The 3,743-nt window shown below is 36.5% G+C and overlaps 1 pseudogene; it reads left to right on the forward strand.

Moving 5' to 3' along the window:
* Positions 1 to 256: 256 nt before the first annotated feature.
* LOC110571371 lies at positions 257 to 1,506 on the forward strand (annotated as a pseudogene).
* Positions 1,507 to 3,743: the final 2,237 nt, after the last annotated feature.

Consider the following 3,743-nt stretch of genomic DNA (forward strand, 5'->3'; position numbering starts at 1 on the left):
CATCGTGGCGGACCATTCATCTCTTTAGAAAACCACAAAGGGGGCGCCTGGGTGGCTCAGTTTGTTAAGCGACTGCCTTCGGCTCGGGTCATGATCCTGGAGTCCCTGGATCGAGTCCCGCATTGGGCTCCCTGCTCAGCGGGGAGTCTGCTTCGCCCTCTGACCCTCCCTCCTCTCATGTGCTCTCTCTCTCAAATAAATAAATAAAATCTTTAAAAAAAAAAAAGAAAACCACAAAGATCTTTTTTTTTTTTTTTTTGGCAAGTTATGACAGAGGTTTAGACGTGTAGCAGCTGAGTGGGAGTCCTGGGACATCTTGCTCTTTGGTGCAGTAAACCTTACGCGTACTGACATCCTGCTGATGTGATGTCGTTCCGGTAACGGTGGAGCTTTCCCTGCCGATACCTACTTGACTGTTTGATCTTTTTGATGCATGCTTGATAAGTTCCTGGGTGATGAGGAGGAAACTGAGACCAGTCTATTCATTTGGATTTGAAAGATTAGAGGTCTCGGCCGTCTTTGTCCCCATTGGAGCTCTCTATGTTAAAAGAAAGAACACTTTTTGGAGTCGCATGAGATACACATGGGAAGATTATTAGTTGGTACTTTTGTGGCTCTTTGTTTAAGTTGCTCACGATGCTTTCTATTTGAAATCAACCTTTTGCTTCTGTCTCTGAAGCTGCTAGTATGAGTTGGCTTTGAGAGTGTGCTGTGGTTCTTAGTTGAAGCTTGTGTAGAATTCTTCTAGGACTTAGCAGTATCTTCTTTCCCTGAATGATCTTGTGGGAGCATCTGCTCTTTGTATTACATATATACTAATTGAAATGAATAATTATTTTGCTGTAGACACTCCCTCTGCCATAGCTCTGATGATGTTTGGCACTCTGTATCCAGTGAGTGTGTCCAGTGGCCAAGTGTCCCACCAGACACCACCCCAAGTTACTGGTCAGTTGGACAAAGTTATCAGAGGGATCTACCGTGGATGGAGTTTTAGAAGTTCAAAATGAGCATTTTGGGGCCCTAAGTTTTGGCTCATTGGCTGGATCAGAGCATAAAAGAATTCGATGAGATGCAAACAAACACAAGGTTCTTGCTCAGGTGACCAACAGGCTATATACACTCTAATGTCTACTTCGTTCAAATTCTCAGGGATGGTTGGATTATACCTGTTGCAGCCAATGTCCTACACTTTTCAGATCGTCACCTAATTCCAGTGCCTCCTTTAAAGGATGCTAATGATTCAAACCTTGTCACGTTTACTCCATCTAGACCTAGTAGTCCACTTCCAGAATGTTCATTTAATACCCCTGGGAAAAACATGAGCCCTGTTATTCTGCTAAACACCCAAGACTTTATGGTTTGGGTCTTAATCATGGACAGACATCTTATAGTAGCAAGCATAATCAAGAACTTGGAGTAGCAGGATTCAGGACTGGTTTTAAAATTTGCCAAGTAGATCTTGGCAATAGAATTGGACAGTCAAGACCATGTTGTCCTATAATTTAATTATTTTTATGAGAAATATAGACTCCTTGACTTGCAATTTATTTAGTAATCCAACTGTGCATTGACTGTTCATTTATTCAAAATGTTAGAGAATAGTAGGTTTGTTCACATTACACGAAACCGATAAAACTATATTTCTGTGAAATGTATTTGGGGCTCTGAGAACTTTCTAAATGTTATAGGGTTTAAATAGGCTTCCCTTAGAGTGTTTCTTTACATTTGAATTTTGCTGTTTTTGGTTTTGTAGTTGACTGCAGTGCAAAAGATGTTTTCTAGATAAGAGAACCACTTGATGGAGCACATCTATTACATTATAAAAAATATAATTTCTTCAGTGAAATTTATAAACATGCTTCTTGAATAATAGTTTAGGAAAGGGAAAAAATGTCCATTCTAAAAGCAAAAGTCTCTTTTATATCTTTTCCAAACTTAATTGCTACATTTTTCTTTGAGGTCCTCCGGATTTATGTCCTGCAAAAGAAAAGCAAAAAAAAAAAATTATCTGAAATTTTAGAACATATTCTATTATCTAGCATAATTTAAAACTTTTAATCAGTTTTTTGTAGTTTTTCTCATTAAAATATTTCAATACATGTATAAATAATCTGTGGTTCTCCAAGTGTTTTATTTTGGTTAAATGAATACCAAATCCTTTGGTAATGTGCAATGAAGGAATTCCAGTTTTCTGTCTTCTATTTAATCAAATACTGACATAATTTTAAAAAATAATAAAAAACATGAATATTGATATAATGATGGAATTATCTTTTTTGTCACCTTTTCATTGGTTGACTTCTGAATCTTTATATTAACAAAATATCAAATATATATGGAATTCCATGCATAACACAGGATTTGATATCTTTTTAAGTTACATAAAAAGTTTGACTTTATATTGTATAATTTTACCAAAACATAATAGACCTTAGATTGTAGAACACAGTATTGTTAGATCTGTAACAGACAATTTCTAACTTATTTGGTTTTGCTTTGTCAAAATCATAAATTGTTAACTGTGATGAAGTGTGAGAATCATGTGGATTATTTTATTTTTTTATTTTGATTATTTTCTAAATGCAAATGTTAAAAACTTGCCAATATGGCCAGTATTATTACAAAAAGTGTCACAAGAAGTGGTCACAAATTAAAAAATAAGTTGGAATATTGTCTTAGGTAGCTTTGTTCAACTAGATAAAACTAGAGAAAACAAGAAAGGACCAAGAGGAGAAAGGAAAGCAGAGGGGAAGAGTTATTTATTTACTTCTTACCAAAAAAAATAGATAATTCAAGTCAAATTCATTGGTTATTAATGATTTGTTTCTTCATCAGATTATGGGTGTTTAAGATTTCGATTATAATCAACCATAAGTTAAGTGTTCTCATTTGAGATAGTTACAACTTGAGTATTTCATAGCCTTCCTTTGAGGTTAAATTTTATTTTATTTTTAAAGATTTATTTTTGAGAGAGAGAGTGCACATGTGCATGAGTGGGGAGAGGGGCAGAGGAAGAGGGGAAGAGAATCTCAAGCCGACTCCCTCCTGAGTACGGAGCGTGACACGGACCCAATCCCATAACCCCGAGATCATGACCTGAGCTGAAACCAAGTGTCAGACTCCACCCAGGCGCCCGTGAGGTTAAATTTTAAAATATAAATGTATTAAATTTTTACAAAAGTAAACTATAAACAATTTCTCAAATCCTAGTATGGTTTGATAATAGTATGAAATGTTATGAGTCCGAGTTTGAACTTTTGGAACATAGTTTTCTTTAAAATCAGAAGAGTTTCAGATCTTCTCAAAATCTTGCCAGCACACCCAAAGGACGTAGTTGGTGAGTAGAACAATAAAGTCCAAGACTGACCTCGATTTCCTCCCACGGGCTTTTACTTGCAAGAGATGTAAACAAGTCAGTGGATTATCATTTGACACTTTATTACCTATTAAGGAACCCTTTTATCTATACAATGCACTGGGAATCTGAAACATTCTGTATTCTTTTCTTTTTTTTTTTTTTTTTTAAAGATTTATTTATTTATTTATTTATTTGAGAGAGAGAGAATGAGAGACAGAGAGCATGAGAGGGAGGAGGGTCAGAGGGAGAAGCAGACTCCCCGCCGAGCAGGGAGCCCGATGCGGGACTCGATCCTGGAACTCCAGGATCATGACCTGAGCCGAAAGCAGTCGCTTAACCAACTGAGCCACCCAGGCGCCCATGAAACATTCTGTATTCTTAATGC

Source organism: Neomonachus schauinslandi, chromosome 6 (genome assembly GCF_002201575.2).
Source record: "Neomonachus schauinslandi chromosome 6, ASM220157v2, whole genome shotgun sequence".
Taxonomy (NCBI): domain Eukaryota; kingdom Metazoa; phylum Chordata; class Mammalia; order Carnivora; family Phocidae; genus Neomonachus; species Neomonachus schauinslandi.